General features: G+C 38.5%; 1 protein-coding gene across 1 annotated transcript in view; it reads right to left on the bottom strand.

The window, feature by feature from the left end:
* Positions 1-12,413, bottom strand: part of htr2cl1 (5-hydroxytryptamine (serotonin) receptor 2C, G protein-coupled-like 1) — a 119,478-nt gene that overhangs the window by 97,375 nt on the left and 9,690 nt on the right. The window contains exon 2 of the mRNA XM_056756941.1: positions 8,560-8,696. The gene's annotated coding sequence lies outside the window, so the exon portion shown is untranslated. The remainder of the gene's footprint in view (positions 1-8,559; positions 8,697-12,413) is intronic.

Raw genomic sequence — 12,413 nt, forward strand, 5'->3', positions numbered from 1 at the left:
GGATAGATGGAATTAACCTGGGCATCGACTGGAATAGCTCTAGTCAGATCCTTCAATGTCAGTTAAGAATAATGATCTTCACTGAGAAGTCTCGCATTCCATGTTCCTTGTCATTCTCTACTGGCTACACTCCAAAAGCTTCAAGAGAAATCTCTTCTGTAGTATGTCTTAGTGTATAAGCCAATTGTCTTTATCTGTGAAGTGTTTAAATAGAACAGTCCATCAATGGGGTCAAGATTCACAGAAGGTGCTACGATGACCTTTATAGGATCGCCAGTTGCTCTGTTTGTTCTGTAAAAAATGATGAGATTTTGAAGGGGTTATTCTATGAGAGATGCAAAGATTATAGGTGGACTAGAACAAACATTTTATCTCAGACGGATTCTGCTGACCCATTCCATTAATAGAAACAGCACTTGCACGGTTGTATGTGCACTTTAGGTTGTATTCTATCATTTCACTCCTGCTTGAACATACGACACACAAACACACACTTCTGGCTGAATGAATCTCTCAAAGCCTATTGAGTATATCAACATGTCTGCGGGATATTTTGACCCCAAAAGCAAAAATATAATATGATAAATGAAACATGTAGCGAATCGAACCTGGACCTATGTATTTCTGAAATCTAGGCAGTACCGTAAGTAAGGCCGATAATGAATATGAACGAGACATGTTCTTTCTTCAAACCTATCTCGTTCAATCTAACACACAGACTTTCCACCTCACTCTTTCCCTCTCTCAGAGGAGAATACCTCTTTGTTTAACAACCTCATGACACAAAGACCAGTTGAAAGACAGATGAACAGCTACTCTCTTTTACCCTTTCAAGTGTTCAAGTTTCTCTGCCGTAGTACTTTCAGCTTCTTCCTGCCAACAGTAGAGGGCGAACAGATTAATTACTGTATAGATAATATCCTGTAAAACATCAATTCCCATCCAAATCACCTCTGGGAGACTTCCGAGAGAGAAAAAAACTAAGCTGACTATTGACAAATACCCTGGCTATTCCCAATATATTATTTTCAGATCTAATAGTGGTGTTTACTGAAACGCTTTGAACAAATCCCTTATAGGGGTGCTGCAATGATGTGTCATGCATTCTGACTTCTGACTTACAATGTTAAACGTGCTGTCTTCTAATGCCTAACATAGTCAACTTGTCAAATAACGAGTTGGGCATATAACGTAGTATTTCTGTGCTCAATAAACTCCCCCAGCGATCGTACAGGTTTGGAACGTTTTTTCAGATCATATTTAACTGTTTTGTAACAATTTTTCTTAGTCCCTTATTGGACAATTCTCCTGGAAAAGCACATTGCATGCCCACGCGGCAGCATGAAGAGAAGGAGCATGCGCAGATGTTACTTTCACTTGCGTGCAGGAGAGCGAGAGCATATGTTGGCGAAGTTTAAGTGTTTGTTTGTTCACTGCATTTGGGTGATGAATTTGTAGATCGTTTGAAACTAATACATGGAGCCATCCCAGCGCTAAAAGATGCAGGACATGAATCGCATGCGGTGAGTGAAACTGATGTCTGTGTTTTGTTGGCAATGGGTGCGCTGAAGTGCACATGCTTTAGTTCAGCCTACCCCTGCCACCCGCACGCGCCGAATGATTTCGGAAGTAATCGTACAGCTGTATCTATCTTTTATAAATGTGATCAAACTAAATACTCTTCGAAGATACGACGTATGCAACACTACTCTATAGGCACTCAAGATTAATATGAGATTGGCAGAAACCCAATGTGTTAGGGCCGCTTTAACCACCATTTTAAACGTTGACATTGTTTGTGCTGTCGGCTATAAATGACACCTCAAGCAATGCAGCTTGTTGTGGTGAGTCGTGCAATTACTTTTCTAAGAAATTTGACGTTGCGATTTGCTTTCAGCATGACTAAATCAGGTAAAACATACACGTGCATTGAGGGGGGGCCTTAATCATTCCACTGAAAGGTTCAATTATTGATTGTGAGCTTACTTATTGATATACAGTTTTGAAATTTAAGTGAAGTGAGCAAATTAATACTTTAAATGACTTTGTTACGTGCAAGATGCATTGCGTGTCATGAATTAGGTGACTCTTGTGTGAAGCTTTGCATTAGAGGAATGATTAGTTTGGTTTAAATTGGTTGTGAATGAATCTTGATTTACATTAACTTTGAGTGTGGTCCTTTATATGACCATGAATGACTTTGTGCATGAGTGAACTGATGGAGCGGGTGGTGAGGCATGGAGGTGGGATTTCAGGGGCTAAATATACAGTAAATCATCCACAGGCTTATATTTACAGCACACAATGGCACATCTATCTATTCATCCATCCAAACAGGACTTGATATGAGGAGAGGACAGAAGATCCTTGAGTTCTTCACATGTGATGCTGTTGGCAGTGTTAGGGAGTAACTGGTTAATGTAACGGCAAAATTTATTACAAAACAAAAGTAACCGTAATTAATTACAGTTACTCACGAAAATGTTAATAATTACAAAGGGCGTTACATCTGCATATTTTCTGTAGGTATCCTTGAATGATTAGTTCTCATTTGAATTTACAGCGTGCCACATCTGTCAATCATATCATCCCACACTGCTGCTAAAAGCTACGACCAGTCTAAGAGTTGCCACCATGGTGAATGATAAAATTGTGTTACATTGCAATTCAAAAATAATGGCATACAGAAACCAGTTTGAGGCGGAAATAGTAGTCCAGTGTAAAATATGTTTGCTATTAAAATGTTTTAGATATCAAATGACTTTGATGATGAACCTGACCAATCATCTGCAGTTCTGTAACTTAACCTTTATTTAATGAAAGCACACAGTTTTGTACTTTTTGAGTGTACACAAATAAAAGTTGACCCTGTAGTATAGAATAAGTTTGATGTACTACTCGTTTCTGTATGATTAAGTAAATGAGTATTTAAAGTCAATAACTGAGTTTATTAGTTTTAACATAACATTTCTACATCATAAGAGTTAAAAGTAAACTGTCACTGGAGTGGAAGGGAAAATCATTTATTGAAAATATTTTTCAAGGCTTATAAAATAAGTATTTCATGCTAAATTCATACTCAAATGTCATATAATGTGCAATGAAAGGTATAGATTTTACTCACAGAAAATTAAGAAAAATGTAGGTAGCCTATTTGTCTCACAATTTTTCACTTTCACCATTCAGTTTAATCTGCCCCTACAGTCAGCTGACGTCAAAGTAACATGACAGAGCTCTCACGTGACAGAGGCACTGATCCCCAATTTTATATGATACTACATCTGTGTATTTTGGTGTGTTTGCTGCATTGTGCATATCTATTGCATCTGACATCAAAGACCGCAAGAAAGATTCTTATGCAGCTTATGGAGCAGGTTGATCTTCAATCTCTATCACGTTTAATGCCTTCATGCTCGATGTAATCACTATTTGGATTTGAGAATGATTCAGAGCAGCTAAGGTGTCTTTATTCATGTTCTACCAATAAAGAAATGTTACCCATTTAATTTCTTGACTCTCTATGGCCTTTTAGTGGACCGTTTGAAGGTTTTTTAACCCGCAATGTAGCGAGTCCTCAGCTGTTGCTTTTCTCATAGTAATCCAAATGTTTTGTTCAGTGAAGGTAGTGCTCGCATCTCGGGCAGCATTTATTGTTTTTCAATAATTGGTTAAAGCCAAAGCTGCTGCGGCGAAGAGCTGTGTCTGGAGTGAAGAGGCAGGATTTTGGGTGAACATCATGAGCACTCCGTGGACCACATCATGTGTGCGCACTCCGTGGAGCTAACTGTCGCGCTCAATTGCTGAACATGAGAGGCTGAAATCCTCACGTGGTGTGTGCGTGTTTTGTCAAAACCTTCACAGCTACATTAAAACCACAGTTTCCGCTCTAGCTGCTCCTAATGCAGATCATAATCTTTCGCAGGTAAATGTTTAATCTTGTGTTGCCTGGATATTTAACTTTCAAACGCCCCCAAAGAACACCAGAATGCCCCTTTTTCAAAAATCTTGCTTCCATCGCCCCCCCCCAACATTCTCTGAACACCCACTGGGGCAGCAGTACCGCCCCCGTTGAGAAACGCTCCCCTTCACCCTTCAAAGTGTTCACATCAAAGGCTCAGCCCTTCGAAGGGATAGAGCATAGGTATGCTTACTTCCGTAAAGCCCTTATAATTTTCGTGTTATCTTCCCTTTTCCTATGTTAACCTAAAGAGCCACCTAGTGGACAAATCACTCAATATTAGTTTATCAATTATTATAATCTTTTATTCAAGTGATGAAGGATTTTGAAAGTCTAATACTGATCAGTATTGAGTACTACTGTAAGGTTAACCCTGCATGGTTAAAATATTTGAAAATTATAAACAGTTCTCACATATTTGTGAGAAATTTAGAGAAGAAATAAAAAGTAGTCTGATGTAATTAGTTACTTTACTTTTATAAAGTAAGTTTAAAGTAAGTAACACTACTTATTTCATTTTAAATAGAGTAACTTGTTATCTGTAACCTTTTACATTCCCAAAGTTACCTTCCCAATACTGGCTGTTGGGAACAGTAGAGTGCCTCTCATACTATAATATTTGTGGATAAAAATAGACAACCGACAGACACAGAGGTATACTTCCTTGGGTTCCACACAGATCACTCATTTTTCATTGAAGTCATCCATCTTCTCTGTGACCAACAGAGGTCAGAAAGCCGAAGAATGGATGCATGTCTGTTAGGCTGACTGACACCAAACAGCAGTACAGCTCAGAAAGGGGTTAAGGTTGGTTGTGATACATCAGAGCACAGACCCAGTTAATCTGACAGCAATATGTACTTGTTTTTCTGTATTTCGGCTCAGCTTCGACTTTCTGGAAAACAACTGTCTAAAAAATTGACAGATTTCTGGTTAGTATCATAAACCCCATAAAAGTAATGCTTGGTAATCCAAAATGATCAATAATACTTTAATCGCATTAATGCACAAGTCAAGCTGTGATCTTTAAAATGCGATGGGAATGGTGCAGTATGAAGGGATTGTGAGGGAGTGAATGTGTGACATAAAAAAAGTGAACAAACCAACTTCACAGCAGCCAAAGAGGTGACTTCTACTGAAAAAATGAAGGGCTGTGGGATATGAGAAATTACATTCAAAACCATCCGGATCTGTTGCTTTCCAATAAAAAAACAAGCTGCTAATTAAATTCCCTAACATTCCCCTTTCATAGATGGATTATAGGAAAGTTCTGCTTAGTTTTGCGATGTCACCCAAGTGTATAGTAGTTTATAGTAGAGACAGATTGAACAGACCGTACAGGAAATTACTTGACAACTTTAGCACCTTGAAAATATTTGTGTCCTATTTATAGCATTTTCAATGAATTAATTTTGGTGAGGATGGACGGATATGGTTTAAACTTCAGTGACCTCTCCAACCACACTACCGCCTTCATGCAAGCTGCTAGTTTTAATTTCTTCTGTTTCTTCAGTAAAAACATTATATATCAACATGCTCAATAAAATGATCTCGATTGTGGTTTGTGACAGTTTTCGTGTTAGAAATGGTTTCTACTGGATACTACTGTATACTTTTAACTGGTTTCTATGCTTTTCTGAGGGTTAAGGCTAGTATCAGAAATGCAATTTTTGAGTCTGTTACTAACCATTCCTTCAGATTGTTCTTTTGATCATGAAATTTGAAATCAAAGCATGGACCAGAGATTAACTACAGATTTGCAGCTCATTTAATGCTGATGGGTAAGAATTTATTTGAAGTTTGGAGTAATCTTGTAGGAGCTTTACAGTAATCTGATCCCACACTTGATAACAAACAGGTGACATACAAAGGCACAAGATGTTCTTGGCAGCCAGTGAACTTGAAAGAACAATCAAATTTACAGTCACATTAATCCTGAAAAACTTCAAAAATCTGCACAAAAAACCCAGAAAGACTAAACAGTATATATTAATTTCATTATTTGCTATGTTATACTCCTTGATTGGAATAAATGTGTCTTACCTTTTGTCGTTGAAATTTGGTTACTTTGTGCTATTATTACAAATGTGGACTTAAAACTGTGTAAAATGATGGATCTTGGGTTGCATTTCAATCTGTTGGCTTTTGTTAGCTCATACTAAAGTTTTAAGATATCACAAACAAACGTTCCATTTAGCTGTTTCATGTTCCACAGAGACTTTTTCAAACTCTATATTAGGGTCGGAAATCACCAGCGACACATCTGAATTCTCATAAACCTTCAATCATTTTGGTTAGTGTATTATGATTAAAAACTTTTAAAGGTCCAGTCTAAATTTAGCTGCATCTAGCGGTGAGGTTGCGAATTGCAACGGCTCACTGCACCACTCACCCCTCCCTGTTCATATTTTTTCGCTCAGTTTAGGAAAATTGTATTTCAGTGTTTATCAAGGCAAAAATAGGTGTACTGAAAATGTAATTTAAGTCTACCACAATTTACATTTACAGAAATCTTCTTAAGGTCGCATTCCCCATATATATACAGATCTCTGTGATGATCACGCTCAAAACATTGCCTCATACAGCTTATACTACAGGAAAGCACAATAAAACAAGTAACCAAACACAGGGTAGTTTAGCCCTCAATTCAATGCCCTTTTTAATTTTCTTTTGTGTAAAAAATCCTTTCTTCTAAGGCATGTCTTCCTATATGTATCCAGGAATAAAGCCAAATGAGAAATAAGATTGAGCTTAGTCATGTGCAGCATGCATACCATTACACATCTGAACACTGGGTCAATCCCTTTTGGTCACATTATCAAAATATTTGTGGGTTGATAGCCAATGGGAAGAGACCCACAGAAATGAAGTCTAAAAACCAAGATTTACTGTTACCATATGGCTTGAAGTAAGAGACTATGTTTAAGATGTGGGAGCATAATTTAAGTTCCATTGTCAAGGTTTTTGAAATGATCGCTTGAATGGTAGCCTGTAATGTCTGGTACTTTCTTTCAAAATTTCCAGAAAACAGGCCTGTGCACAATTCACACATACACACAAAGACGAACACTGTTCTGCAATCAATACGCCCCTTTTATGACAACCTTGAGGCAAAGTACTGTAGTTTTAAACAAAGCAATCTCAGGCTTCAATAAACATATTTTAACAACAGCACAAAAAGACAGATGGCCATGGACTTCAGCATGAAAAGACAAAGTAAGCTTCAAAGGACCAGTTGACATGTATAGTAGATATTTAACTATATAGTGTACTTACAAATGCAGGCTCCTGGACCCACTGTAATGTACATAAAGCGATATAATGGATAGAGGGCTCAGGAGCCCAGACTTCTGTTCCAAATGAATTTTCATGTGGTAGTAAAGGCTCTTACTCAGTTTCCGGAACCTGGCTTCCTCATTCAGAGTCAGACATTTAAGTATTAACATGAACTCAACATCCACCCGCTTAGACAGAAACAGGTGCAACCAATAAACAACGGACATGTAAACCATCAACAGAAAATCATGGTTTGTTTTGTTTTGCATGTCAATGCCGCAATAATTCATAAATGTGAAAAAGATTTGAAAGTTTGTGTATTCTGGTTATGAACCAAATAATCTCTGTGTGTGACTGTACGGTAAACAGATGAAGAATTTAAGATTGATTTGTAAGCAAAATCCAGAAGTCTATTTATAGGTGCAATGTGTATATTTACACAAATGCAATATAATAAACATAATCATGTCTTTAGAGGTGTTTAAAGAACTAACATAATGAAGCGTTATGTTTCTCTATCTACATAAACAACAAGGTTCCCTTACATGCCATATGCCTCGTTGCACCACCATGTTTTTACATTAGAATGTTCATAAAATCTTCAGCAAAGGCAATTGTCTTCATTATGGTCTGCGATTTTTTACTTAATGCATTTTTCCAAGTCATTGCATGTATTGTATGTAGTTTTTATTGAAGCAGGCAGCTCTCTATTGGGCCCCTTGACTTCAATAAAACCATGATGTTGACTGGCCTCATAAGCGACATCAAGCTGTCTATAAACAATGTGTTGAACAGCTGGTGTCCTACAGTCATGATGACCATTTAACACCTCTTCACTACTTTTACACAGCTTCATGTTGATGGGACTTTTAATTTCACAGAGCCTGAAGACAGAGGCAATCACGGCTCTACAGTTAAAGAATACGCAGTAGATGTACTTACTGAGACAATTTAAAAAAATCTATCTTCAAACGATCCACACAGTAATCACAGAGGCTGCCCTTCATCTTTAACAGTTTTATACACACATACAAGTCTAAAGTGAATCATCAGTTTGTCAAAGGCTTCACAATTACTGCTGAGTTTAATCACATGCCATGGCATATCACTTTGATGAGAATGACACAGAAATAATAGAAATGCAATCCTATTTGGGTATTGAAACATCATCAAGCCAATAAAAACAAATGATTGCTACACTGTAAAGCTACACTTAGGCAGACTGAAAGAATATTGCTAAACCTCAGATGCCCTCTCACTATCTAGAGTTGGGGATATATATTCTTAGTGATGCTTGTCTGGAAGCTGGCAAGCAAATGACATACCGTCAGAGAACTTTACGTCCCAAAATCCTCAGCGGGGCTGCTGGCGAGGTGTGACTGTTGCATGACATCCCTTGGAGGAATGGGACATCTTAGATTCAGTTGGGTACGTGTGGGATGTACTGTACATGTGCACAAACCTACACAAAAGCCAGAAAGAACAAACAGGATATTACAGTCACCACGGTGCAGGGTTCCCCCTGGACATGATGCCAGTGAACTGCCTGTACATCTGTGAGGAAGATCGAACTAGAAAGATAGAGATGTGATTTCTCTAGACCCAAAGTTTGTTGCTCAATGTCATGTAAAATTAGGTTCTTCCATACGGTTATACAGCAATCCGAAATATTCAGTGTTCTTTCTGAGACTGTGGTCGAGAGTTGTCCCTGCTTTACACAATCCTGCCATCCGGAAAATGCCAGACAGGAAGATCACAAAGGAAAGAGGATTAAGAGAAAAGTAGGCAGCCTCATGGTTTGGATCAATTTTTGTGTGTGTGCGATGTGTGTGTGTGTGTGTTTTTTTTTTTTATCAAGGCTTTCCCATACCCATCTTTCAGGGAAGGGTCACACAGTACAATAAAATATCCTACAACATGAAACACACATTCTGGATCAAACAGTTTGGGAGTCATACAGTAGAGAGCTGCATATGGAAGCAGAATTTTAAGCCATCATTTGCCGTCTTAATGGCAATTAAAATAAGCTGTCTCTGAAGATAACTATATTTGTCCAAATTCTAATGAGCATAACATATACGTGGCCTGGGGGTAAAAATGAAACTTTTCTGGTGTTGTAAAATCTGTGTAAGGCCCTTAAGAGATTTCTCTCCCATTCAGGCGATGCAGGTGCGCTCACTCTTTGTGTGCATGCGTGGCATCCGCGAGACAAACGTGGTATACTCTTGTAGAGAAGAAGCTCTGTGTGTGATGCGTGTCATCTCGATCGTATGTTCAGTGCATAGGTGTAATTCCAGGTAAATATCTTTTGTATGTCTTCATATACACCTGTATGTTACCTGTGGGTTATATTGCTCTGTCTTAATGTACGTTTGATGGTAAATGTTAGTAGATGAAGTGGATCGGGTGTGCACGTAGTGAATTCAAGCGAGCATTTGGGTATGTAAGTTTAGACCAGATAATTAAGGGATAGTTTCCCTAAAAATTATAACATTTCATCATTCATTCACCCTAAAGTGATTATTCCTAACCTTCATGTTATTTCAGACCTGGTATGTTGGTAACCAAATAACATTGAGTGCCCATTGTGAAAGTGACCTATGGTTACCAATACCGGTATGTGACCTCTGTGTTTAATCCATCCAGAGAGTAGTGAACACACACGAAGCAAGTCGTGAACACACATGAACCCGGTGCATTGGGCAGCTAGGAGCAAGGCGCCTTGCTCAAGGGCACCTCAGTCGTGACGTTTCTGCCCTGAGAATCGAACCGACAACCTTCTTGTCACGAGTCCGACTCTCTAACCATTAAGCCACAACTGCCCCAATAAATCCCCACTGTGATGTGGGGATGGGGGTTAAATCCGCAGGCGCTGCGGATGATCCGCGGGTCGGGTAATAAAAAAATATATTCTGATTAATTGCGTATTGGTCGCGGGTGGATGAGTTCATACATAAATATAAACTAAATTTCTCTAAAAATACGAATGTATGTAATATGCAACGACGGTGAGGCATTGTGTGTGTATATGAAAGCCACAAGACCTTGAATATGGTACATCATTTGTGTGCTAAATCGAAGGATCAGATTTAAGCATTTGCAGACATAGACATGTGTTTGTGTGTTGCAGTGACCGAAACGGCGATATTCAAAGTTGAATTGTTGGCTAATCTGGCCAAAGACAAACTTTTGTTTAAAAGCATTTTACGATAAGGGTATTATTGTACCATCAGAGATTGGCAGATTAGTTCTAACGTCATTGAATCTGATAACGTCATGCTCAAAACAAAGAATTAGAGTAATTAAAGTGATAATCGGGTGCGATATCTATATCAGAGAAAATTATACGTGCGGGCGGGTGGCGGTGGATAATTAATTTGAAGCAGCGGTTGCAGTTGACATTTTAGCTCATCCGCGCATCTCTTTTATGGACACAAAACCAGAGATATTTCTCAAAATACCTTTTTGGTTTTCCAAAGAAGAAAGAGTCACATACGGTTTTTAACAACATTAGTTTGAATTAATTATCAAAATAGTTTTGGATTAACTATATAACTATTAATCATCAGCTTTTCTAGGCTTAATGCTTATTTTGTGCTGCATGAAGTTGCTGCCTACATTCCAATTCAATTAACCACTTTCAGGCTTAAATTCCTCTTAGGATGTTTTCTTAGAAGGCAGCTGTCAATATTTGCAGTATAGACAGCAAAACAGCTCACTGGGTTTTGATACAGACATTGCCTTTTCTCACAATATATACAGTTCATTGTTACTACAGAGATACTGTTTCATCATCAGTCAATACAGCATGTACTTTTATGAGGACAGTAAGGTGTATCTCATTAGGTCTGCAGGTATAGATACAAGCAAACAAGTCATGATAAATGGCCTTTCAACAGCTGACAGAGACTGATCTGAATCCCGAGTGATTCTCTTTATTCAATCATTCCTCTGAAGGCTGGCTGTCATCCTGTCCTTTATACTGATATCTTAACTTCCTGTCTGTCCCACTCACTCTCTCTTTGCTCTGCACATACATTTGACCTCAGATGTCCCATTGTGTTCAAAAGCCAGAGCAGAAACACTTGCCTTTGATAATGTTAATTCATGTATTAAACACTGTTTGAATCTCAGAATCATACCAGCCAGTGCAAAAACCAGTGGCCAATGGAAAGCAATGAGATGTGTGTCACAGAGGGCCCACAGCAGGACAGTAACTTAACATTCTGGATCTATTTATGCAACCCCAGAGAGAATGTCAAGCCCCACAAAGGCACAGGTAGTAGATGTGGAAGTGTTACAGTGGGTTATTCATCAAAGAAAGAGAAGAGAAAGAAAGACCTTTAGGACTGAAGCCGTGATCTTGAGGCATATCATAGCACATAATTACAGGCGATTCTAGACCCTATTTACGGTGGCTTTTCAGGCTTTTTCTTTTGTTCCATTATCTCAGGCAACTCTTTTACTGTGTCTGTCCTTTCATGCTTACAGCAAACAGCAGTTGCAACGAGTATGGTTTAAGGCTATTTTACTCTGAATCCTTGTCTTAAAAAAACATAACGTTTGTTACAATAAGTACGATGGGACTCATTGAGGCCTTTTTCTCCAGGGCAGCAATGGCTGTGCCACCTCACGCAACTCTTAACCTCTTACTCCAATTCCCCCTCACTGGGCAACAGCACCAAATAAAATGTAACCAAATACATAGTATAGTATGGCATGGTTTGATGGAGTGGATTGTAGCATCTACTGGTTACATGTGCACATACACATTTACAAGTCCTCATCTAAGGATGAAAGATGCCATATATGGGACAGTATAAGGACATGAGTGTGGAAATATTGACCCGAATTGAACTGAAAGCCCTTGGGTGAGAGGATTGATGTTTGAATCTCTCACGTCTCTTGTAATAGTGTGAGAGGCATTTTAAAGCTTCAGACTGACACTCTGTCTACAGGATTCTCAATGTCACAGAAGAGGGACACAGTGCGAACACAGAGGCACTTTTACTGCCTAATGTTGAATTTGTGTACTCTTTGAAACAATGCACACACACACACACACACACAGACCCCTGAAGTCAATGACCTTTAACCTATCACCTGACCCACAATACTGTCAATATTGCTTAATATTATTTCAGTTGTCTTTTCAAATGGCCTTCAAACAAGATCAGAT

This window comes from Triplophysa dalaica, chromosome 1, assembly GCF_015846415.1.
Source record: "Triplophysa dalaica isolate WHDGS20190420 chromosome 1, ASM1584641v1, whole genome shotgun sequence".
Lineage (NCBI taxonomy): Eukaryota > Metazoa > Chordata > Actinopteri > Cypriniformes > Nemacheilidae > Triplophysa > Triplophysa dalaica.